General features: G+C 38.5%; 2 long non-coding RNA genes across 2 annotated transcripts; both read left to right on the top strand.

Moving 5' to 3' along the window:
• Positions 1 to 6533: 6533 nt before the first annotated feature.
• Positions 6534 to 7276, top strand: LOC113328242. Its single transcript, XR_003349315.1, has 3 exons — positions 6534 to 6600; positions 6747 to 6858; positions 7216 to 7276. It is a non-coding gene; the product is annotated as an uncharacterized LOC113328242 (long non-coding RNA).
• A 6645-nt stretch (positions 7277 to 13921) lies between these two features.
• On the top strand, positions 13922 to 17521 carry LOC113327825. The gene is made up of 3 exons (XR_003349234.1): positions 13922 to 14193; positions 14976 to 15107; positions 17479 to 17521. It is a non-coding gene; the product is annotated as an uncharacterized LOC113327825 (long non-coding RNA).
• Positions 17522 to 27153: the final 9632 nt, after the last annotated feature.

A 27153-nucleotide genomic window follows, 5' to 3' on the forward strand; every position in this document is an offset into this window, starting at 1 on the left:
TTATATATATATATGTGGTTACTGGGTTGGTTTTAAATTAAATTAGGTTAATACTAGGTTAGTCATTTCAATGCTTTAGGACACCCCTTATAATTATAGGGAAGGTGGCCTAATAAAACCATGGTCCCCTCAAAAAAATCATGGTCCCTAAAAAATCGTTCTTATAAAAGCCACGTTGATGACCATGAAGGCCCGTTCACTGCGGCTGGCCCAAGATTTCGTAATTCACAGAGACATTGGTTGAGTGAGTCTCTTTTTACGGTTTTCCGTCTATAATCAAATTCTTAAAGCAAATAAACTTCATCTTTCCTAAGGAGCATTTCAAATAAATAAATGCACCCATTAGTGCAGTGTACGTACATACGTAATCAGAATAAAGCTCCATGTCCTTTGCTTACTTATATGAAAGCTACGTTGATGGCCATGGATTCATTGCAAAGTACCTCTTGGCCCTAGAGTTCGTATTGCACTATGCGAAGTGACGCAAAAGGTTTATTACTTACCTAATAGTAGTTTAATCATGCAAAGAGAAATGATACGACAACTTGTGTATGTATCATATGGGTGTACCAAAATGGTGCTCATTCATAACTCAGCTGACGAAACCTAGAGGATTTGTTTTTATTTTTACTATCTAAAATCTACCAGCTCATGTTCGTACGTCGTCCCCAGTATTTTTGTTTTTACTTTCTATGTAAAATGTGTTGGGGAATAACAATTAAAATTGATCAAACAAATAAATAATAAAAGAGGCACTTATCTGATTTTCGTGTCTTCTCGTTAGCCAACTGTTGATGTCTTGAACATCCTGTTAAACAACATAAAAAGAAGAAACTCGAATGGTAGATTGAGGCGCATGTTCAACATACTGTCCTTAAGACAAGAATGCCCGGCTACACTCTGAAAAGATGATGCTATAGCCCTACGGGTACATCTGCCTCCAAGATACAACAATCTTAACAAAGTTTGAATAGCACATTCAAATTTGTCCTACTAGAACTTGGCAGCGGAAAAACTCATGAAATCGTTAGCACTTAAACCCTCGAATCAAACATCGAAAAACGAAGAAGAAGTACTCAACACCAGGGGATATAAGAGAGGTTTTTCTATCTATATCGGCAATAAAAAGAGGTTCTTCTTATATAAAACCCTAACCCAAATCCAAAAAATATATGGTAAACTTATCCCTTAAAAAACTAAGAGATAAATTTGGAAGGTGTTTTTTATTTTTGGAAAAACCTTTTTATTAGTAATTTTTATTCACATAAAACTGTATTTTTTCCAACAATCCCCCACATGAATAAAAATACGATAAAACACGGAAAATAAGAAATATCACGAATAGGCATAGGTGTCCATAAGGTCTTGAACCTTTGCTTAGTGAGAGGTTACTTGAACTACTTATTAGCCAGTGTCCATTAGGTCTTGAACTGTCTAACATTTGGTGTAACTCGCGATAACAACCACACATGATATCTCCAAGGTTGCTGCCAAGCTCCGCCGTTGTGTCCATTTTGTCCCTGGACGTCTTGTTTCTCAGAATGCTCTAGAGAATCAGCTCATATTCTCATAGAAAGCGACCCACTTCCTCATTCAGATAGGTGAGTTCCATTAAGAGTGTTCACTGCTACACCCCACTTCAATCTTAAATTGAAACTATGGAACTCATTAAGACTTATTAAAAGTCATCCTTCACATGCAGTCACACTATCACATCTACACCACAGGGAAGGGACAGAGAATATAATTCTCTGATAGTGTTTACCTTTACCCGCCATAAATTAGTTGTCTCATTCGAAACCTTGATCTTGGGATCTCCAGTCAGCAAGGTTGAGTATCCTTCATGGCAAGTTTATTTTATATGAGCTTAAGTCCCATTCCCCCTCGATGTATAATTACGAACTATCTCTTTAGAAAATCCTTTCGTCAAAGGACCACTAATTTTTCTGTTGACTTCCCTAAGTCTGTGAGGTTCTCTTTTGACTTTACATGTCTACTGAGACCTCTTTTTGACTTTACGAACCAACTAAAATTACTTCACTAAAGAGTATAGTTGTCTTACCGAATTAGCCTTCTCCGAGTATGTCTAGACTTTGTCATTGCTCATTTACTTTAGACTCACATAGTCAATTGAGTTTCTGCAATGATGGCCACAGGCTTCGGTCACAGAGAAATATCTTCTAAGAAGCATCTTAGTAATCATTCGTCTTCCTCTTATGCTTGAATTAAAGCACACGAACTTTGATTTCTTCAATATAAGGACTTCCTTAGACAGACACTCCTTAAGAGGATACACACATAGGCTAAGATTTATACATAGCCTGAAACAACAACGTCTCTTAAGGTCAGTACAATATGTATTACATACACAATTTAAGATGTACCTCAAGTATCACAAATCTCTAATCAGATCATCCAGTAATTCTCTTGAGATACAAGGGTATTTGTATACACCTAATATACTGCACATTTACAACACACATTAAACGCATCGAGTTTGACAAAAACCATTTCCTTCAGAATTTCTTCTGGATCCTTTCGATCCTTTAGATCATATCAGCCATCTTGGTCTGTCAGTCAAATCGTAAATATATCACATATTTCATAGGTGGTTGTAAAGCATATATCACATAATTGAAATTAATTATGTACCTCATGCATTCAAATCTCTGGTCTTCTAATCAGAGCATCCCTGTGATTTCCCAGGTTAAACGCGGATATGCACATCTGTTTTGCAACACGTACTAAACACGTTAGACAGAAACTACATAAAAAAAATATTGGTTACCTACTGATCCTTTAGACCATGTCAACCGCATATTAGTTTCCTGTCAAATCTGAAGTGGTCCATAATCACGTGTCTTTCTTATATTCTTCAAGGTTGTTTTATGCATTCATCATATACCTCTCATCGTTGATGGATTGCAAGATCACATGTCTTATCCCCCACATTTAAATACTTCTCTTAAGAATTATTTAAGACTTACCTCTTGGTTTGAGCAAGTGCAAACCGACAGCAAGTACAAGAATCAAGCATGAATAGGTGATGCTCTTCCCCTGAAACGAGCTTCACTATACCTTTGCATGCTTATTCAAAAGAATTGGAAAATTAACTTTCTCATACCGACGAGTACCGTTGTACCTTTCGCATGATTTTATTGATGGAGAAAACACTTTGATTCGCACAATCTAGTGATTCCAGTTCCCGCATACATCGCTTCGTCTTTGCACGTAAATTGTTTCCCCTCTTAACAAACCCGATGAAAAACTTTACGCCGCTTAACACCATCACTGGCCATCATGAACAGTATTTTGGACTCCTCATCATGCTCGTGTGGTGCCAAATCTTCTACTAAAACGGAATAAGACCTTCTGGATCTCATCCATACGCTCATGAGTGTGTCTGACATCTAAGAAAACCATGATTAGACGAGCTTCTTTGGAACTTCCACAACCATCCAATATGTAGTGGCATTTCTCCTCCTTGATCTCTCATACGACCCATGAGAATCTTCACAACATCTTTCCCAGACACGGTATTACGGTAACGATCTGAGGCAGTATACCTCTTCTGATCAATCTTGTACTTGATATCTCTTAACTTCACTACTGCAACCACAGGTCTATCTGTATCTGGTCAGCAAGTATGACAAGGTCATGTAACTCATTCTCTACACGTATAATTACCCCAAAGCTCGTGTCAGCAAGCATGACAAGGACATGTAACTCATAATCCCCAACTCTGGTGGTAGCTCCAGAAGTTACTTCAGAGATTCATGAGTACCAGAAACAGCCTTCACATGATCCTCGAGCTTGAAGTATTTGCAAACATATTTTTCATGCACAACAATTGTTGTATGCAGGTCCTTCCTATTTGGTTTCATATTGAGGTTACCTTCTTCAACTTTTTCAACCCATCCGCTCAGATTTATTAGATCTCCTTTGAGAACAATAACAGAATCACCCTTCATATAATGGCATTTTCTCCTGATTTCTGGTGAGGTGGACATTGCAGACTCACTAAATATTTGAAGCTCATCAAAATATGGTTGAATATTTTGATATTCAATTGATCTCAATGGAAAAACACAACCATCAAACTAGCTTTCTTCCCGCAGAACAAAAACTGACCAGTGTACATCCCCTCAGCCGCAAGGAATAACTCCTTCTGATGCTTGTACCTGAATGGATGACGGAAGGTAACTCTAGCTAATGGTGCACCACCTCCTCGATCATGAATGATTTCAGTAACTACACCTAATCATGGCAAGATAACGCTCATCCCTTGTCCAGATGAAAATCTCAGCACAATTTAGAATGTTATTGTTCTAAGGAGTATCATTACTTCTCTCTGTGTTGCTCAACTACTTCTGCGGACAGTCTGGTTACCGTAACTAATTTCTTCTGAGTTTTAAACTCAGTCAAGCTCTGCATTTTCTTTCTCTGTCTCTAACTCTGTTCATAGCTCAGCTTCCCGTCACTGCCAAACAACAGTTTCCTCCTTTCTTCGCTGCTAACAGCCAACAAGCCCTTTAGCTCGAACTTATACTACCAGACCTTCACTGCCATTAACCATCCCATCGCAACTCCATCACCTGCCACTTCTAATGACTTCCAACACCTACAAATGCTTTGAGTCACTTGTCAGTACTGAATTATATTCCGAAACAATGTAGAATTTCCTGAGTGGGATGGCTACATTAGGGATCCTAACGTCATGTTTGCGGTTGATAACGAAAGCAGCCTTTGAAAATTCCAGGAGTAGTCTCCGTAAGGGGGCAAGTAAGTGTCACATCATTAGTCTTATAACTAACAAGCGTATGTATAATGTCCAAATCATTATTAGGATTTCTGAAATTTGTATTTCTCCCAATATCTTTTCTCAGTGGTGTTTCTGTCAATCGCCACATCTTTTATGCTGTTGTGTGCTCTCCTCTATGCATTTATCTTCGCGAAACTACCAATTGTCAAGTACTTTCGATCCAAGGCATCTTCGGAAGGGTCAAAAAACAGTTGTAACAATTGATGCTGTCAACTTCTTCTCCCAAACATCAAGTACAAATTTTGATGCATTTGCAAAGATAACAAACATGTGGTGACTATCGAAAATCCATGAAGATGTCTCACTTGAAGCTGTTTCGACGGCTCTAATTCTGTAAAAAAAAATGTCAACATGGCTTCGGATCTTGACAGATGTTCAATCCGTCAAATTTACCACTAATGGTGATGCTAAGTAATTGCTTGTTGGATCTAAAGCCGAGAGTCCTTTGTAGAATCTAGAATTTGGACAACAAACTCTTCTCTGGCTGATGGTGTAGGTGGATTATTAAGACTATCAAAAGAAGAAAACCCATAAAATATTAAAAGCATCTGATCTGCATCCATCTTAGGCCCATAGCCATCTAAAAAGCCTATTTGCTTCCAAACGTCGGAGGTTGGATTTATACGCCTCTGTGGTTGCATCTACAACGATCTCTGAACCACCAAACGATTCTGTAACACCTAGCCGCGGACACTTCAACATCTATAATAAGCACATGCTCCAACAGCTTTACTGGCTTGCTTTATTACGAGTATTATCAGATTGACCCGCCGAAATTAGAGGATATACAAGATATCCCATATAGGCCCCTGATTTAAAACATATATTAACCAGTTAGGTTCATCACGATCACATGTAAACTTAAAAAAGAAAAACAGTCGATGTGTATAGTACGAGAGATACTTATCAAACCCAATTCGATTCTTTCTTAATTGTTATTCTAAGATTTTTCTTGTCTTAAGATTGTTGGGGAATAACAATTAAAATTGATCAAACAAATAAATAATAAAAGAGGCACTTATCTGATTTTCGTGTCTTCTCGTTAGCCAACTGTTGATGTCTTGAACATCGTGTTAAACAACATAAAAAGAAGAAACTCGAATGGTAGATTGAGGCGCATGTTCAACATACTGTCCTTAAGACAAGAATGCCCGGCTACACTCTGAAAAGATGATGATATAGCCCTACGGGTACATCTGCCTCCAAGATACAACAATCTTAACAAAGTTTGAATAGCACATTCAAATTTGTCCTACTAGAACTTGGCAGCGGAAAAACTCATGAAATCGTTAGCACTTAAACCCTCGAATCAAACATCGAAAAACGAAGAAGAAGTACTCAACACCAGGGGATATAAGAGAGGTTTTTCTATCTATATCGGCAATAAAAAGAGGTTCTTCTTATATAAAACCCTAACCCAAATCCAAAAAATATATGGTAAACTTATCCCTTAAAAAACTAAGAGATAAATTTGGAAGGTGTTTTTTATTTTTGGAAAAACCTTTTTATTAGTAATTTTTATTCACATAAAACTGTATTTTTTCCAACAAAATGCACCTACCCTCATCTCTTAGCCTGATGTGTCTTCCTTTTTTCGTTTCATAGATATGTCATCCACGACGCAGACCTACTCTATGAACTTATTATTGACCTCTTCATTCTCTATATAACATTACTCATGACATCCGAAATATTCACCATCAATTTCTCTCCTTACTCCAAAGCTTCTCGGCCTCTCTACAATCTGCTGTGTCTAGATTGGGATTTTGAAGAAGAAGGTTTATCTCTCACTATCTTTCTTAAAGTGTCTTTTCATTTCAGACATTTTTTGGGTTTGATCTCCCTCTATACTTTTAAGTTTGTGCTTGCTTGTTATATTTTTCTTGTTCATTAAGTGCTGATGCTGTTTTCTGTTTAAATCAAGGTGACTAATGGGTCTCGGCTTAAAAAGGGGTTTCATATGGGAATGCGGTGGTAGAGATGCTTAGAACCCCGAATCAAGAAACAACATGATAGTATACTCTCTCAAAACAGTGGTAAGTAACATTAATCATGATATTGTTTATTGACTTTTTTTTTAAAGATGCTATTTTTATTCTATTGTTATGATTGGGATTGAAATATGACCAGGAAGTAATTTCCTAAGTATTTGAAAAAGATGCACTGCACAAAATGATGGCAGTGTTTTTTCATTTATATATCTCCTATAGTTTTGTTGATAAAAAAAATATAAAAAAAAAATGATGAGAGTGTGATTATTATGATTATGAACAATTGAGACTCCAAATGCTATCATTTTGATCTCTTTGCTCAAGCTTACATCTCTCGTAACTGCATGATTCAGGACGAAATGTCCAGGTGGATGCCTTTGTAAATTCTTGTTTCTCTGACAGGTCTATCTCCTCACCAACCGGAATTCCTTTACTAGGTAAGCAATAAAATATTCGAGATGAAGTGTTGCCAACCTTAAAGCCGGGCACATTCTTCTGCCAACTCCGCTCCGAACGGCATCATTTTGATTTCCTTGCTGCCGGTTACATCCGACAGTTCTTCATTGATCCTGCCATCTAGTTCATTTATAAATCGTTCTGGTTTGAAATCCATTGAATCGCGACCACAAATGTTCGGGTCGCACCCGATTTCAGTGACCATAAAGTTGATGATCACATCTGTGGGTATGATGTGACCATCCAAGATCATGTCTCTGGTCACCGCGTGATTAAGGACGAAATGTCCCGGTGGATGTCTTCGTAGTGCTTCAAGGACGACAGCTTTCAAATAGGGAAGTTTCTTGAGATCTTCCTCTTGTAAGAATATTTCTACGTATAGAAATATTTTCTTGGACCACGTAATAATTTTGGTTAATTATAAAATATTGCTAATTTATGTCGGTTATCATTTTTGGGATTATTTCCTAATATCTCTTCTTTGATGGACGGTCAAGATCTAATGCTATTAATTAAATCCTAGGAATTTGGTCCTCCTTTTACCTATAAGAGGAACACAATAGCCATCGATATTGGATTCGGAGGTATTGGGTTCGGAGAATTGATTATTCATAACGTAAGAGGTGAAGAAGGAGAAACCATGACCTCCACACAATATTTCCGCTGCTACTGAGATCATCAGGGATGTACTACGGATTAACACTAACAGATATTCCGTATAAATTATTCTTGTATATAATTATCGTGTGATTATCATGAAGTTCAACGATCCTAATTTAAGTATCTATAAAATTAATACTTATACCTCTTTGATATCATGATCAACAGAAGCATCAGACATTTGTTTGATTTCACAGAATAACTTCGACTGAATATCTTGATATTTGGCTAAATTAGACAGCTTCCATTGTAGAGCTGTTGACGAAAAAGTTGAATTCCAAATGTATGTTGTCGGGATATATATTCTTATGGTTATCTCATTTGGGTATGCATTTCATTTCTAGCCTCTTTGCACTTTACATTTAGGTAAGTGATAATATTAATATCTCTTCTTTTCTTCTTTTTTTGATGAAGAAGAAAGATTCAATTAAACAGTGAAGAGAAGAATATACAAAAATTTCAGCTTAAGATGTTTGATATGAAAATAAGATGCCAATTGATATTGATATGATAATAAAAATATATCTTTCTCAACTTTTTTTTTCTTTTGATGACTAAGAGCGACTGCAATGGTACGACTAAACTCAAAGATCAAAGACCAAAAAAAAAGACTAAATATGAGTTTAATCTGTATTGTGACGTTATGGGGAGAAGACCAAATTTGGTCGCGCGTAAAACAATTTTACGCATGAAGACGGGCGGAAGTATTAGTTACGTTTCATTTCTGCGCGGAATTATAAATTACGTTTCAAACGGGCGTAAATATAAATCACGTCTGTTATCGAGCGTAAATATAAATTACGTTTCGTATGGGGCGGAATCTTAAATTCCGCCCGTTGATCAGACGGATTCCAAATGACCGCTCGAAGAAACGTAAAAATAAATTCCGCCCGAGTTAAACCGTGATGAATTGTACGGACGGACATCTGCTGTCCGCGTGATGAATTTGTCAGGCGTAAAATATTTTTACGCCTGAGACGGGCGTATCCAAAATTTCCGCCCATTAGGTTTTCATTAGGGCGTACTCTTCCTATCCGTCTGATGAAATCGGGAGAAGAATAGATGAACTGAAACTGAGAATGGGTACTGGTGGAAGAGATGGGCTGAGAAGGAATCTGAGTGTTTCAAATTCAGATACTGAAGAATTAGAGCAAGAATCGAAATGGGTTGGCCTTGAATTCGTGGTTGGTTGGAGGATTGAAAAGAATAGTTGGAATTAGGGTTTTGAATTATATTTTTGAGAAGATAATGATGTTGCTGTGTTGATGGGGTTTCTGAGCTATGTATTATGATCGGAAGTAGAGAAAAACGACAGTTGTTGATGTTGGTTTAGAGCAGTAAAAGTAAGAGATGGTGGTTGATGCTGTTAGATGGAGGTCTTGCTGGTCTGTGCTTGAATGAGATTGCAGGTGGTGTTATAGATGCTCATGGTAGTGATCTTGTGTTGGCTCAAGAATATTTAGATGAATGCCTAGGTTTCAAATAAAAATTGAGGTGTTAGAAGTTGATACCGACAGTGAGAAGTGGTTGCTGCCATTGGTTTATGGATGTGATGAAGAGAGGCTTGTAACTGTGATATAGCTGAAACTGAGCTGCATGTGTTGGCTATTCTGGTGGTAATGGAATAGATGAAATGAATCAGGTGCAGTTGCAAAGCATTTGCTGAGTTGGGAAGATTGCATTGTAGGAGATGAAGATACAACAATGAAAGAATAGTTGTGACTGCACAATGGACTTGGATGATGCTGTTATATTGTGAATGTATGGAGACATTGCAGCTGTGTGTGATGGTTCTGCAATGGCTTTGGCAGTGCTGAGATTACAGGGATTGGCAAGGGAGAGTTGCATCTGGAACTTTGTGTTGGTGTTTTGAACACTGAAATGAGATGCAGTTTGAAGTGATTCTGGTGGTAATTTGAGATTGCAGGTGACCTGGAGTGATGGAATGTAAACTGGTGCAGCTTGCTGGTGATGGCAGTCGAATGAAGCGGAGTTGATACTAGTGCAGTTGCAGTTGGAGATGGGATTGTGTTATTGTTGCAGGTTATGCTTTTGGCCTGAGATGGAGTTGGAGGTTATGATATGTGTAACGTGTTGCCACTGTAATTGGTTATTGAGAATGGTTGAGCTGCATCGTAGGTGGATCTGGTGGTTGTCTGCTGGCTGGTATTAAAGCTTCGTTCTGAAGCCAACATATACAAGAAATAAAGGGGTTGTCAGGTTCAAGGAAATACACACAGCTACAAGGAAGAGATGAATGAGTTGATTCAAGTTGCAGGCAAGGAATGGAGTTAATGGGTACTGGTGGAATGATTGAGATGCATATGAAAGTATGTTGCTACTGTGTTCGTCTGAGTTGCAGAATGCGGTGATAGTGGCAGTTGGGAATGTGCAGAATGTTGCAGGCTAAGGATGGTTGATTTATGTTGATTGTCATGAGTCTGTAATGGACTTGAATATGAGTGAACAAGAAAGATTGAGAAACTAGAATTGATTACAGATGAATGAGCATGTGTGCTGGAAAAGATACAAGATGAATAGACATCATGGCTGGATATGCAGTGGTGATGTGTAATGATTGTGCAACACAATTCTGGCCTCTGCAAGATTGCAATGGCTTAAAAAAAAAAGTCTGTTTGATAGGGGCGGAATTTTGGTGTCCGTCCCAGAGAGGCGGAATTTTGGTGTCCGCCCCAGAGAGGCGGAATTTTGGTGTCCGCCTGGCAACGCGCGGAATTCTGCTGTCCGTCTCATCAGGCGTAAATTTATGTTACGCCCGCAACAAACGTAAATTTGAATTCCGCCCCACCAACATACGTAAATTTGGTTTACGCCCGTTAACAAACGCAATTTAAGTTTACGCCTGACAACAAACGGATTTTAAATTTACGCCCGACTATATTAGGATTTGGGATTTGGTCGCGACTAAATATGGTCTGGATTTTGATCGTGGGCTGGGTTTTGATCTTTACTCCGTCCCGCTGCGTTAGAAAATCAACCCAAATTTTTAGTCTTCCTCGCCCATTGTGGATGCTCTAACCCATTTGTGTAGTTAATATCCGCAAGATCCCCTGTGTGTAGACTTCAAAGATATCTATAACAAGGAAGTGATGAGATTATAAGCTGGGGATATTTTTTTTCAAGAAAACATCAATGTATTTGGTTTGGCTTAGATATCGTTTTTATGTTTGGTCTGCTCTATTTTAGTAAGCTCGTTTTAAACTTGGTTCTTTGATATTTTCAAGTTGGTGTTCATAATCTTAATTTCTGATATAGTACTACTGTTCATTCTTAGATTGAACAGCATACACTCTTGAGTGATTTCAAGTATTCTGCCGTTCTTTTCTTTTTGTTTGTAATTATTTTGGTGATACACAGTTGATTTCCAAACCGAGATGGTTACCCATAACGAATTTTGTGTCAGAGCATACTGCGCAATAAAAATTATCATTCTACGAAAAAAAATCAACAAGAAATTAGTAATAAATTATGGGTATTGAGGCGGATCATTGATTAATGGGAAAGCAAATCAAACAGAAATAAAAAAAGGCGAAGCCATTAACGTGGTTCGCCAACATCCACGGAGAAACCCCATAGGGTGAAATAGATTACTGATCTCCAAACAGATGATTCTGGGATAGTTTACATTTACATGATGAATTCTATTTATATGTGATAGGATATAAACCTAGTAACAAACGGTGAAATTTATCTATCTATATTACAGTATTAATAGCCGACTTGATCCTATAATCTTGCATGTGCCTTGACCGAACACTTGTTTATCTTGTTTGTAGTCCACGGTAGTTAGATCATACATATCTTCTGACTTAGTCTTCTCTTCACCGATATAATATTCCAACACCCCCCTCAAGTTGGACATGGAGAGAATTCTAGGGTTCTTACTCCTACGTCTCTGCCATTAACGGCAGTTGTAGATGCAATTGTAATTATAACCTCAACTCTTCTTCCATATGATTCCTGCCGACATCTATCAAATTTAGTGTTCAATTTTTCTTTTTTGAAGTGTTCAATTTGATAATATAGATTTATCAAATGTTGCATTTTTTTTTTAATTCTTTATACTTCGTTTCATGATTATTCATCCTCTTTTTTTGCACTTGATCTAGGGTTTCGTTTGTTTAACCTCTCCAAACATACACAAAAAAACGGCGAGACAGGGTAAAATTTGAAAAAGCTTGGTACAGTATGTAGAAGCCACAAGAAACAGTGCTTAAGGGACATATTTGTGTTTCCCTTATCTCTTCTATATTTTGATGTTGATTTTGTACATTTTCCATAATTTTTACAACATGAATTGTTATTTGATTTGTATTGTGGTTGCAAGTTTCCTCACAATCACATCCCGCTATAACTAATTCAGTTCTCAAGTAATCATAGTAAACTTTTTGTTAACCGACTAATTTTCAAGAATGTTTACAAGATGGATACAAGTATTACAACAATCTTACATGTTCCTAGATTTACTTTCTCTTCCCTAATTTCTTGTCCAACACTCACTAAAGATCTCTCACAAGTAATGACCTCTCTCTTTTATATTGGATTTTACCTAATGGACGACAGCTAAGAGATCCTTTATTTTCGGAATCCCTGCGCGATAAACTCGCTCTTGTATAATCACTCGTTCTCGCACAGATTACTTTATCGCACAAATCGTCACACTTTACTCGTGACTTCTGCTGACATCATCTGGTGCGTCATCTCAACTTTGTTGTGTGTGATAGTCTTCGTTTAAGTTATAGTCTTCACTTCGCATTATTCACTAATGTGTGCAATATTCTACTCCTACATTCTGCCTCTTCTCATTTCGCTTATTCTGTAAGATGAGCGATATGAGAAACTCCCATCCTATAATATCGCATATGCTTGTCTTTTCACATTTTACTTTGCCGACAGTTTTCCAGGATTCCTCTTTTCCTTGTTTACGCGTGTCTTTAACCTCTCATTTTCTGACAAGTCTTTTTAACCGCTTGTTTCCATCCATTCATTTTCTCGCATTAATGAGAAGGAATTTCGAAACACGAGACACACTTTCCCTATATATATCTTCCTTTATCTTCTCTTTCATTCTTTTTTACTCTCTTATTCTTCTCCATCCTCTCTGTTACTGTTCTTCACTGTCTCTCCCACAAATCTTGATTTTCATCAAACAATCATCATTCCCATTCTTTTAAAAGAAAGAGTAAGAAATCTAAGTGATATTTGTAGCTCTTTCAAGGATAAGACCTTATAATCAATAAAGAATACATCTTCTTCACGTGGACGTAGGTCTTCATGGCCGAACCATATTATTTGCTTGTTTTAATCTTTACTTTTCATGTTCTTTACATCTTTCTTATCTTGAATCTTGAATGTTTACATAGTTTATAGCCTTTGTAGAATTTACTTGGGTGTAGCAATCCGAAAAGATGCAACTACGGCCCCGAAAAAGAATAGAACTTGTTCATGTTTTGGCGCCTAGCGCCTCTTGGGCGACTCATGCGCCTACGCGAGCGCCCAGGGCGCCTTTGATAACATAGGTAGATATTGGATCATCCGAGTAATTACTGTCAGTGGCTTTTACTATGCCGTTTGGTCCAGTGTAAGCCGCCCAATGACTATATCGTTTGTTCCAGTGTAGGCCGCCCAATAGCTATACCACGCACTGGTTGAGATCAAGTCTTGTACATGCATTCATTACACGTAAATAGTTCATAAATGATACCGTTCAATATCATTTATGAACTATTTGGATTTTCTAAGTTACCATGTTATGCAAAACTTTGCATATGAGCATAGTGTTACACGATTTACGAGGATTAAAATCACGGTATAAATCTTACTATAATAAAGAGAAGGGGTAGTTTTCAACCGCCGCACAGAAAGAGTCGAAAACGCCCTTCCGTGTTTTAAAATTTCTGCCAGTTTTTTCGTTGATTTCAAATACATACATACTATAAAAAATCTAAGCATTCTGTCATCGTCCCGACACACTCTAACCATTAACAACCGAGCCCCAAAATAGACTGTGTCTAACCATTCCTGATCTTTCTCGAATCCTAATCGACTTCACATACATTTCTATCAAGAAATTTGAACTTTATTTGTATTTCCCAGACCAAGATTTCTCTTTGTATTTCCCAGACCAAGATTTCTCTTTTTTCATCCTTATACTCTTCCAAATCAAATTCCCCAACCTAGCTTATCAAATTCAACTTCAACACATTCTGGAACAAATTTACATGCTCTGGATATTCGTTCCTGGTAAGAAAATACTAGACTTATTTTGATATGCTCATTACAGTTTTTGAGCTGTAGCTGTTTGTGAAAATGTCAAACATACTATAATTCAAATGTCAAACGTATTATAATTCTATTCAACGGGTTTATTTCCCTCGACATTCTGAGACTAATTTAGTAGGACAGCAGCTTGCTTAAATATAGTTTTGGAGACACATAACCTTGATAAGAGTTGTTTTGGTCATCTTTGATTGAGCTGTTTGAGGTAATATAATTGTGTTGGACATTGCTGGACATCTTTGATTGGCTGTCTTCGTGTATCTTTATGTTTTGTAGCAGGGATCTGTGTGCTTATTATAGAAGCCACTCAAGGTTCTATTTGCTGGGATCATATTACCAAAGTTGGATCTGAACTATGGGGGACGATATAATCCACAATGGGGTATACGAAAATGAAAAGTACATACTTATTTATCTTACCAAATTCCCCAACCTGAACTATTGTTTCGCTTTGTTACACTCAATGCCAAAGGCCACATCATATTCCTCTTCGGGAGTTGTTTATGCTCCAAGTCCGATAGAACCTTTTTAAATGGCTTAAAGCACCCGTGACTATGAAACACTAAGATATAGATTTCTCCATTCTTAGGTACCTTAAGCATGAGCTAATGTGCAGTTATCTTATTTTAGGTGTGTTTGTTATTTTTAACATTACATATTTGGTTAAGCTTAATGAACTAAGCATGAGTATCCGAGTCAAGTTTTTTATGTTCACCTGACAGATTTCAACCTCACTTTGTCAGCAGCATTCATATGAAGATCACCCAGTGGGATGGCGCGGCAAAATAATTTAGCCATAACAAGGATGAGCTAGAATGGAGTTGAGCAAACACCTCTGGACATTATAGTTTCATCAACATATGTCAAACAATATGTAGGTCTGTATTCTGATCCACTATACCTATGCTCTTCCATTTCAATCCAATTTTAGTCATATGAAACCTTTTATCTGAAGCCAACTTTAGTCGTCCAGTTCCCGTCAAATACGAAGTACGGAAGCAGTGAGTTGCTTTTGCATAGTTATAGGCCTCAATCAGATTTCAGTTCCCGTCAAATACGAAGTACGGAAGCAGTGAGTTGCTTTTGCATAGTTATAGGCCTCAATCAGATTTCAGTTCCCGTCAAATACGAAGTACGGAAGCAGTGAGTTGCTTTTGCATAGTTATAGGCCTCAATCAGATTTCAATACCGGAACATTTGATTCTTTCCAAACTTTGTTAAAAAATTTCAAACCAAATCAAAACAAAAACACTACTGATAAATTTTGTTGCTTTAATAACCATCTATTAATATCACTGTTGTCGATGTACTTTTCACTCTACTTAGATGCCACAAACCTTTGTACTCATTTTCACTACTGCCGTTGCAGTTGCTGCAATGTTTGATTGTATTTTTTTTTAATCAGATAGCGCAGTATCATATAAACTGTAAGCACATAGATGAGGTAAACTGGTTGATTACAAATTTTGATGTTGCTGATTAAGGTACGTTTAGTTGGCGGTCATTTGGTGCGTATGGATACATTGTGCTGCTTTCGAAGGAGGACTTTACCACAAAAGTATTGCAGTTTGTTACTCCTACGTTTAATAGGTTTTGTAACGTAACGACATGTCGGCAGGTGCATCGCACATGCGTCTTTGCTAGTAATTCATAAATGATTCCGAATTTCTTCTTAAAAATTTCAAATACACGTTCATATCCTTCCTCAAAATTTATTTGCTTCTTGTTTTCTCGGATAAAAATCAGATTCGAACTTAATGCAATAAAATTCAGTCCGATCAGGTGAGTTAGAAAACAGAAAATGACTGAGTTAGATTTAGACGAGCTAATTGACATCATGATTTTTTTTTCTTGACCCATCTTGTATATATCTGACTGAAATCATTTGACTCACCTGGATTTGATTCAATGTGTTTATTTTTTGAGTTAGATCCGACTCAGATTCAAAAATACCTGAATCAGTAGTTTGATCCCATAAGTCAAAGGCTAATTCAAATAAATCCGAATAAGGGGTAAGTCTGAATCAAGTAACGAGTCAGATTTGACTTAAACAAAACACAGACGGTCTGACATCTGAGTCGTTCAGATCAGGGCCGAACCATATCAAGACGCAGAGTCAAAAAAAAAAAAAAAAAGAACAAACTTAATGGTTAGAGCTTCTTTAATGGTTGTTGTACGTATTTCCTATGTGGCAACACAAACAAGATATCTTTACTCCAAATTTTTCTTAAGTTTGGGTGAAAAAAATTATTCATCTCCAATGTTGTTGTTTGTGATCATTTTCTTATTAAATGTAAATTTAGTTTTAGTAATTTTAAGATTTTATTAGATCTAACAATGATTATTTATCGTATTAGAATTAATTTTAGTAAGTAAAATATATTTTAGATTTAAAAAAGCTGACTAGGATGGTAGACAATGTCAAAGGGAATGTGGGAAACTAGACATTCCCCTTGACATTTTTTACCTAAAGTCATGCATACATTGATTTATGACATCCGGGTTGGAAAATGATTTTAGAGAAAATGGATGTGCATCCTAACTGGATTTTGACATTTATCTCCACACAAATGACATTGGAGAAACTCTTAATGACACTCGCCTAACTCCAAAAAGGGTTTAACTATCTGAGTTTCTTGTGATTACTGGAAATCCATCAACACACCCAAATGGAATGTAAGTAAGATCTAAGATATGATAAACACAAGAACTTAAATTTATTTATTAATCTCAAGCGAAATACAAGTTACACTCGTGAGTTACCAGGAAACCCTAATCCCTTCTCTAAGCCTATGAATTATAAGGAAACCCTAACTCTCTATCTCCTATTCTAGACCATTCCCTCTCCAAAGATCCCCTCTTTACATTGCCCCAGTGTCTCTATTTATAGCCCCCCAACAACCCTAATGGTATACAACCCACATTATCTCGCCGAGGTTACTTTATACTTCGCCTGGAGCATATTCCATAAAATTTCTCCCCACCTTTCGTTGACTTCACGTGGTCTTGTCGGGACACCTGTCCTATTTCTTGCTGGATAATTTATCTACTTCGCGTCTTGCCTTCTTCGCCAAGTAAACACTTCATGGCTCTGCCTTAATGATGAGTGCCAAATATTGTATATATTTATCCCTTTTTGTTGGCATTTTAACTCATCTTTTGTGCATGAATTCTACATTTTATCCCATATTCTGTATTTTCATTGTTTTCAAGAATAAATATTTTTATTAATTAATTTTGCAATTTTAGGTAATAAATAAAGTTCGGATGAGTCGCGGAGCGAAAAGAGCAGAAAAGTAGTGAAAAGCCGGGAGAAATTACGCAAGGAAGCCGCGAAGAATGGTGCGCACAACCTCATTTTCTACACACAAAAGCGCCTCCATTCTCAGCCGTCAGATCAGTTCCCAGACGCATCCGATGGTCGCTCCTTCATAGAGCATCAAAATCTGAAGTCTCTGCCAAGCACCACAGCGCCGAAATTCCAAGCCTTCAGATCAGATGGTAGTTGAATCCAACGGTCGCTCCCTTGCTGTGCATCGAAGTTTGATATCTCCGCCTTACACCACAGTACCTAACTCCATCAAGTACCGTTCATTTTGTTGTATCATATAATCTGACGGTCGCTCCAAGCTTCACTCCACATCACCGTCCGATCTACCTACCAGCTTCGCATCCAATGACTCAGCGTCACAGAACATCAAGACTCGATGAAGCCGCCTCACACCCTAGCAACCGAACCTATACCACCTACCCAAACAACCCCCTTCTCCCAAACAGTCGAGCCATCACCTACACCACCCCCCTCTGCAGAACCATCTCCCTGAACCATGTCCTGCCACCATCTTCTTCACCTCCACTGCCACCACCACACCGCCACCAAACACCACCATACCACCAACTCTCTATTCTACCTAAACCCATCACGTACCATCTCTTTAATCATCATTTACAACCCCAATTTCTCATCTCTCTGCCTGAAACCCTAGGTGAGAAATTGGTGATATATATGATGATTAAAGCATCAATTGGAGCCGGGGAGGAACGAGAAGAAGCAGGAGAAGATTGGGTCGACGAGATGGAGCGAGAATTTCATCAACAGTAGGTAAATTAATTTTTCACCAAAACCTAATTTTACTGACTATGGGAAAAATTGGGGAAAACAAAAATTATGTGTATGGGGTATAAATGGGTGTTGGGGGAAGTATTAGGGAGACACTATTTACCTCTCTGGACTAGCCAGTAGAGAATTTGCTAAAATTTTATGAATTTCAAATTTCAGTGTTCTTCTCAGTTAACAGTTGCAAGTTGTTTATGTGTTGAATTATCTGATATGTGCTAGTTATGTATGAATTATCTATGTTAGTGTATGCATGTTGTCACTTCATGGTTAGCATGAGCTAATCATCTTCAGGCCAAGGCTCAGTGAAGCCTTGTGCACTGTCAAGTGTGAATGAGCTAGATAGTTACTTCCTGTTGCTATGTTTTGAATGTGCAAATGAGAGAGGCCAATGCTCATAGAGCCTGTGATTGGCTGTACTGTCAAAAGACAGCCAATGCTAGGGGTAGACTAGTGAGCAAGTTGGTGTTCTTTCATTTCTAGTTGTATGCTTAGGATTGAACATAACCTAGACCATGTCACTTGATTAGGACACAAGGTGGATCATAAGCCTTGGCTTACCCACCACTTCTCTTTCAGTCAATCTTAATTTCAGTCACTTTTAATTTCAGTCCTGTATGCTTGTATTTCAGTCACTTTTCTTGCCTTTCATTTCCTGCATTTTGTAGCTATTGTGCACTGAAGTCAGTGCACTGAACTCAACCTGCCCTTGGCTTCCAAGCCTTGGTTATTTGCTGCTTCTTTTAGCTGTTTCTTTGCTGCTTTACTTTCCAAGCCTTGGTTCATATCAGTTACATGTTTAGCTCACTGCCATAGTGCATTGTCACACACCTTAGCTAGGAAAACTTCTCATATGCTCCTCTCCCTGTGGACAAACCCCTACTCACTCTTTTACTACAAATATTGACCTTGTATACTTGCAAGCATATTGTGTGCATCTTAGAATTCACACCAAGTTTTTGGCGCCGCTGCCGGGGAGCTGGCTGCCATCTTTTTGAAGTTTTCAAGCTGCTGCTAGTGTATTGTGTGTGCATCAAAGTCTGTTGTTGTTGTTGGCCCTGCCAAGCTGTTGCTGCTGCCAACTTGCTGCTGCTGCTGCTGTTGCTGCTGCCAAGTCTGCTGTTGCCAACTGAAGAGCTGCTGCCAAGCTTGCTGCTGCTGCTGCTGCTGCCAAGTTGCTGCCAACTGCTGCTGCTGCTCTGCTGGTGCTGTTGCTGCTGCCAGGCCTGCTGCCAACCTCTGCTGCTGGGCTTGTGCAACTTCTTCTGAACTGGGCTTGTGCAACTTCCTCTGAACTGGGCTTGAACCAACTGAGCTGGGCTCAGTAACCTCAACTGCTCTTGGGCTTGCAACTTCAGCTGGGCTCCGTTGCTGCTGCTGCTGGGCTCTGCTACACTTGCTGCTGCTGGGCTTGGACGTGAGCTGCTAGGACGATCCTAAAGCCCAACTGGGCCTTGCAACTAAAAGGGGACTAAAAGCCTATCTTTTTGGGCTTCCCTCCAAAAACAAGTAAGCCTAACCCATGAGTTAACCCACTTGGGCCTCATTTAAATTCAATTTTGGGCTTGTAATAATTTATTTAATTATTTATTTTGGGATTGTAATAATTTTTATTTTCTTTTTCTTTTTTTGTTTGGGATTGTAATAATTTTTTTTTATTTTCTTTTTTTGTTTTTCTTTATTTTTTCTTTTATTTTTCTTTTTTCTTTTATGGGTTTGTTTAAATTATTATTATTGTTTGTATTTTCTTTTATGAGTTGTGATAATTTATGATAGGTTTAGTTCAAAAATTTTCAAAAACCCAAAATTTGTAAACCAAAAACAAAATCCCTTCTTTAAACCAAAACCCATTCAAAAAACCAAATCTTCATAACCCTGGGGCCAAATTGTTTCCGATTGCTCTGTCTGACCAACATGTTAGTTAAGGTACCTACTAGGACATGATTGTGACCTACAGAGACCAGACAAACAGACTTGTTAGAATTAACCCAGACGAACCTATCGAAATTCTAAGTTCTGAGGGAGACAGTCCAGATCAACCAGAAACAATGGGAGAACCACGTACCCTCAAGGATTATATGTACCCAACTAGAGCCAGTCAACCGTCCTGTATTTTGCTACCCGAGGCTAATGGCCATTATGAGCTGAAATCTAGCACAATACAGATGCTTCCTATTTTTAGAGATGTTGAGAATGAAAACCCTTACCACCACGTGAGAGAATTCGAGGAAATTTGTGGAACTCTGCGTTTCACTCAAATGACCGACGAAACCCTAAAGTTAAGGCTTTTTCCTTTTTCCCTGAAAGATAAGGCAAAGGCCTGGCTCTATGCTTTACAGCCTCAATCCATCATGACATGGGATGACCTCACAAAGGAGTTTTTCAAAAAGTTTTTCCCGAACCACAAGACTGCGACAATTCGTCAAAGTCTGAATAGCTTTGTGCAATTAGAAGGTGAGACCTTAGCTAGATACCTGGAGAGATTCAATGAACTATTGCTCCAATGTCCCCATCATGGTTTTGAAAAATGGAGACTTGTGCAAATTTTGTATGAAGGTCTAGATGTGTCCACCCGAACAACGGTTGAGTCGATGTGCAATGGTCTATTCGTAGATAAAACTGCTGACGCGTCTTGGGACTTCTTGATTGAAGTAGCTGAAAAGACGCAACAGTGGGAATCCATCCGTGAAACCAGAAAGACTACATCTGAAGCAAAGGCTTTTAGGATTGAAGCGGATTTTGAGGGTAGAGCAAACATGGCATCAATAGTTAGGAGATTAGAAGAGTTAGAACTACATAAAAATTCAAAACCTTCCACCACTACTCTCCGAGAACATGTCGCTTCATCTATTTGTGCTGCTTGTAACGACCCCAACCATCAATTCCAAAATTGTCCAGATTTGCTTGCGGTCCAGGAGTCTAGGCTTGAACAGGCACATGCCATGTTTCAGAAACCAGAGCATAACCCTTATTCTCAGACCTACAATCCAGGATGGAGAAACCACCCTAACTTTTCATGGTCAAAAGGGCCCACTCAAGGAGGACCATCTCAACCCAATCAGAGCTATCAAAACAATCAGGGATATCAGAACAATCAAGGTTATCAACACCCGAGAAACCCTCAGCAACAATCAAACTCTCAACAACAATCATATCCTCACACACAATACAGACAAGAGATTATCCACCTTAGAGGAAATGTTCAGAGTTTGATGCAAAGTCAGAAAAATCTAGATCAAAGATGGATCAAATATGTGAGAGAGAAAAGGGTAAACTTCCGAGCCAACCCCAACAAAATCCAAAGAGGATATTTCAAACAGGCACAACATCCTGCACTGAAACCTCACCTGATCAAATCCATGCCATTACCACCCTCCGAAGTGGTAAAGTCATCGAGAACAACGTAGGCGAACCTAATGAGTCTGATACAAATTCCACGTGTCTCCACAACCCCAGAAAACCAAAGAATCTGAGCAAGTTGGAAAATCTGACAATTCTACTGCTGTGAATGTCCCTTTGCCAACTCATCTTCCTGTTGCTCCATTTCCTCAAGATTGATCTAACAGAAAAGTACCCATTACAATGAGATGTTAGATCTGTTCAAGAGAGTCAACATCAACATTCCTTTTCTTGAAGCAATCAAGCAAATCCCTGCTTATGCCAAATTCCTCAAAGACTTGTGCACTCAAAAGCGCAAGCTCAATGTGCAAAAACGTGCTTTCTTAGCTGAGCAGGTGAGTTCCATCATTCTGAACAAAACTCCACCCAAGTTTAGGGATCCAGGATGTCCAACAATTTCTTGCACTATAGGAGAACACACGGTCAATAAAGCGTTATTAGACCTAGGTGCAAGTGTTAACCTACTGCCATATTCTGTTTATGAGCAGTTAGGTCTTGGGGAGTTGAAACCAACATCTATCACTCTACAACTGGCAGACCGATCTGTCAAGATTCCTCGTGGAGTGGTGAAGATGTTTTGATCAAGGTTGACAAATTCTATTTTCCCGTAGACTTCATTGTCTTAGACACTCAACCTGTACAAAACCCAGACTGTCACATTCCTGTCATCTTAGGACGTCCTTTCTTGGCTCTCCAACGCGATCATCAACTGTCGGAATGGAGTGTTAAACTGTCTTTTGGTAACATGACGGTAGAATTGAATGTGTTTATTAGTCAACAACCTGTGAATCTTGATGATGATGATGTACATGAAGTAATATGATTGAAGGATTAATGCAAGATTCGTTGACTAACATTATCGACCCCTTTCAAGCATGTATGGAGAACTTTAACCCTGATTTCTATGATGATGCATACTGTAGTGACGTCCTATCTCTGCTCGAATCTGTACCTCAAATGGACGTCACTGAAAGGAAATATGAAGTGGAACAACCCCTATTCTCTGATTCCAAGCTTATTCCATCCATTGTTGAGCCACCCAAGCTTGAATTGAAAACATTGCCTAGTACGTTGAAGTACGCATTCCTAGGTTCTTCTGATACTTTACCTGTCATTATTTCATCATGTTTAGACACGGAACAGGAAAGTAAGCTTTTAGAAGTACTTAAGGAACACAAAGAGGCCTTAGGATGGACCATCTCAGATCTCAAAGGAATTAGTCCCACCATTTGCATGCACCACATTAACCTTGAAGAGAATGCCAAACCATCGAGGGAAATGCAAAGGAGACTTAACCTAACATGAGAGATGTAGTCAAAGGAGAGATCCTGAAACTACTTGATGCGGGTATCATATACCCAATTCCCGATAGCAAATGGGTTAGTCCCATTCAAGTTGTGCCTAAGAAGTCAGGCATTACTGTTGTTCAGAACGACAAGAATGAATTAGTCCCTACTCGTACAACACAGGATGGCGAGTATGCATCGACTACAGGAAGTTGAACACAGTAACAAGGAAGGATCACTTCCCGCTCCCTTTCATTGACCAAATGCTAGAACGTGTGTCTGGACACAGTCACTACTGTTTTCTAGATGGCTTTTCCGGTTATAACCAAATTCACATTGCTCCGGAAGATCAGGAAAAAACTACATTCACGTGTCCATTTGGGACGTTTGCTTATAGACGTATGCCCTTCGGGTTGTGTAATGCACCTGCTACTTTTCAGCGTTGCATGATGAGCATTTTTTCTGACATGATAGATAGTTTTCTCGAGATCTTTATGGATGATTTCTCTGTTTTTGGTTCCTCGTTTGACGAATGTTTGAAGCATCTTGCCCTCGTGATATCCAGATGTAAAGAAAAGAACCTTGTTCTAAATTGGGAAAAATGCCATTTTATGGTGAATTCAGGAATAGTTCTAGGACACATCATCTCAGAAAAGGAATTGAAGTGGATAAAGCTAAAGTTGACCTCATTCAACATCTACCACAACCTTGCTCTGTGAAGGAGATCAGATCATTTCTAGGTCATGCTGGTTTTTACCGGCGATTCATCAAAGATTTCAGCAAAATCTCCAGACCTCTGTGCAGTCTTCTCTCCAAAGATGTTGCCTTCAATTTCGATGCTGCTGTGTGAAGGCATGGGAGGAATTAAAAACCCTTCTCACCACCGCTCCTATAGTCCGACCACCCGATTGGAAGCTTCCGTTCGAACTTATGTGTGATGCCTCTGATTATGCTGTTGGTGCTGTTTTAGGACAGCGAGTTGATAGACTACCATATGTGATATACTATGCTAGCAAAACCCTTAATGATGCCCAACTCAATTATTCAACTACCGAGAAGGAATTGCTTGCCGTCGTTTTCGCATTAGACAAGTTTAGATCTTATCTGATAGGGTCTAAGATCATCATATACACAGACCATGCGGCTTTGAAGTATCTTCTTTCCAAGAAGGATGCTAAAGCTCGCCTTATTCGATGGATACTCTTATTACAGGAATTCGATCTCGAAATCCGTGATAAGAAAGGTTGTGAGAATGTGGTTGCTGATCATTTGTCTAGATTAACTTTAGAGTCTATTGATGAATTGTGAGCTGATTAGAGAATCATTCCCAGATGAACAGCTGATGTCTATCTCAGACCTTCCTTGGTTTGCTGATATTGTTAACTACCTCGCTACAGGTAGGATGCCCTCACGTTGGTCGAGACAAGACCGCTCTAAATTCCTGGCTGAAGTCAAACATTTCCTTTGGGATGACCCATATTTGTTTAAGTACTGTCCAGACCAAATCATTAGGAGATGTGTCCCCAACACTGAACAGAAAGATGTGATATCTTTCTGTCATGACCAAGCATGTGGAGGCCATTTCAGTGCCAAGAAAACCGCTGCAAAGATCTTGCAGTGTGGATTCTATTGGCCATCATTGTTCAAGGATTGCCATGATTATTGTGTTGCTTGTGAACGCTGTCAAAAGCTAGGAAGCATTTCGAGGAGAAACATGATGCCATTGAACCCCATTTTGATTGTGGAGATTTTTGATGTTTGGGGGATAGACTTCATGGGTCCATTTCCCATGTCTGACAGCAAGTTGTACATCCTAGTCGCAGTTGATTACGTTTCTAAGTGGGTAGAAGCCATAGCAACCAGAACAAATGACCACAAGGTGGTACTTTCATTTCTAAAGGAGAACATATTTTCACGTTTTGGTACCCCTAGAGCTATCATCAGTGACGGCGGTTCACATTTTCGTAACAAGTACTTTGAGTCTTTAGTACGCAAGTATGGCATAACTCACAAGGTTGCTACTCCGTACCACCCTCAGACTAGTGGACAAGTGGAAGTGTCTAATAGGGAAAAAGCACATTCTGGAGAAGACGGTCAACCCGTCCAGGAAAGATTGGTCATTGAGATTGAATGATGCTTTGTGGGCCTATAGAACAGCTTATAAGACACCAATTGGCATGTCCCCCTATCGTCTAGTGTATGGAAAGCCGTGCCATCTACCTGTGGAATTAGAACATCGTGCCTACTGGGCAATCAAAGAGCTGAACTTTTCTCTGGACGAAGCTGGAATTCAAAGGAAACTTCAACTCAACGAGTTGGAAGAATTGAGAAATGAGGCTTATGACAGTGCCAAGCTGTACAAGCAGAAGATGAAGATGTTTCATGACAAGCGTATTCTGCGCAAATCCTTCACTCCTGGTCAGAAAGTCTTGCTGTATGACTCCCGATTACATCTTTTTCCAGGAAAACTGCGTTCCAGATGGAAGGGTCCGTACCTAGTACGCACAGTTTTTCCTCATGGAGCTGTAGAGTAGGATGTCTCCAACAAGAACGTTTTCAAAGTCAACGGGCAGAGATTAAAGCCATTCCTTGAGCCATTTCCACCCGACATTGAAACAACCGACCTGGAGGACCCAGTCTATGTGGACTAAACTGGTCCACTCTTTCCCTAAATAACCAAAAGTTTTCCAAATGTTTCCCTAAAAACCAAAATTTTTCGTTTTCCCATCAAAACCAAATTGTCTTCCCAACAAAACCAAATTTTCCAAAAAGTCCAATCCCATTAAAAACCAAATTTTCTTGTAGATAATGTGTTAGTTAAATTTCCTTTTGTATATATTTGTGCTCATCCATTGTGACTGCTAATATGATGGATTTTTGCCTTGAATAACGGAGTTTTAATCGAGCTACCACCGTACAATCGGGTATTCTCTCTCCTTTTACTCTACTCAGCATGTTCCTCTTCATATATTGTTTTATAATTCTTTCCATATTTTGAAACATTGAGGACAATGTTTAGTTTAGGTTTGGGGGTATAGAGTAGATACCATGATAATTGCTATAATTGAAAACGAACTCCTTCTTCTTTTTGAAAAAATTGAAAAATTCCAAAAAATTAAAAAAAAAAAAATTCAAAAAAAATTAAAAATAAAAAAATCATAAAAATGGAGCTCATTTACCTTGAAATGTTGACTCTTGTGCAAATATTTTTATTAGGAGTCTTAGTCTAGATATTTAGGCACCCTGATTCTAGCACAATTCACATAGTGATAAGAAATTTGCACGCGCACGATCTACCAATACATGTATGGCCTCGATCTTCAAGGTGATGGATAGGAAGTTACGATTGCCAATCACTTTAGAATACTGAACGAAACTGGACTAGCTTGTTCTTTGGTTGGTTGGGATAGAAGTGGAGGTTACATTAAGAAAACAACCATCGAATTTAACTGGGTGCATCAAAAAGGGCTACCTCTTGCAAAGTGTCATGTAATTTTTTTTCCTTTTGTATTGTATCAAAAGTGTTTCCTTCATGAAAAAAAAAAAAAAAAAAAAAAAAAAAAAAAAAAACGATGTATATTCAGAAAAAAATATCAGAAAAAAAAAAAAAAAATCAAGTATTTATCAATTCCATCATCTCTTGTTCCAAAAATAAAAAGAGATTTGTCAATGTAAATAAGAGTCATGTAAATAGTCATCTTTTGTTGTTTCGTTGTAATAAGCAAGGAGGGTGTATGCCATTGATGTACAACGCGAGAAATTGTGAAATACCTCCAACTCATTCACAATTCTCGTAAAGTCCGGACAGCTAGCTAGATTTCGACCTCAGTTCTTAGCCTGAGAAACTATCTCTTGGTGATTAGTAGTCATGACTTCAGATCTTTCTTTACACATGTGTAGATACACTTTACACTCTTATCACATGTCCTTATTTGTTATCAATGCTAGGATTGTGCCTTCGATAGCTAGATTGACATCTCCATTTTGCTGTGAGCTTAACTGTTTTGCACATGTCACGTTTGATGGAATATGAGCTTATATTTTGACCTAGAACTTTGTAGGTACGTTCTAAGCAAACCTTCACGAGACTTCAACTCGTCCACTAGGGACACTTAGTGGTTT

The sequence above is a fragment of the Papaver somniferum genome, unplaced genomic scaffold, assembly GCF_003573695.1.
Source record: "Papaver somniferum cultivar HN1 unplaced genomic scaffold, ASM357369v1 unplaced-scaffold_107, whole genome shotgun sequence".
In the NCBI taxonomy this organism is placed as follows: domain Eukaryota; kingdom Viridiplantae; phylum Streptophyta; class Magnoliopsida; order Ranunculales; family Papaveraceae; genus Papaver; species Papaver somniferum.